Source organism: Penaeus monodon, chromosome 22 (genome assembly GCF_015228065.2).
Source record: "Penaeus monodon isolate SGIC_2016 chromosome 22, NSTDA_Pmon_1, whole genome shotgun sequence".
NCBI lineage: Eukaryota > Metazoa > Arthropoda > Malacostraca > Decapoda > Penaeidae > Penaeus > Penaeus monodon.
Window position 1 is genome coordinate 4360607 of NC_051407.1, and position 316 is coordinate 4360922.

Genomic DNA, 316 nt, shown 5'->3' on the forward strand with positions numbered 1-316 from the left:
TAGATAATTAAATAGATAAATAAAGAGACAAATCAGCAAGCAAATACACCAGCGTGAGCGTCGAGGCTTCACCCAATTCGCCGGTTTTTCTCCCGCACCTTCAGAAGGCGACCCACACACCCTGGAGGCGCCGAGATGGCCAGCGGAGGCAGCCCCGTAAGGCGCCCTGAGGCCCGGGACGCCCCTCGCTGTCCTCTCACGCCCCGCGAAAGGAAGTGACGCGGAGGAACATGGAGGAGAAGCGGGGCGTCGGGAGGTAGAATCGGAGGGACAATTTTTCTTCCCTCGTTGAACGACGGAGGAAGAGCAGGAGGTG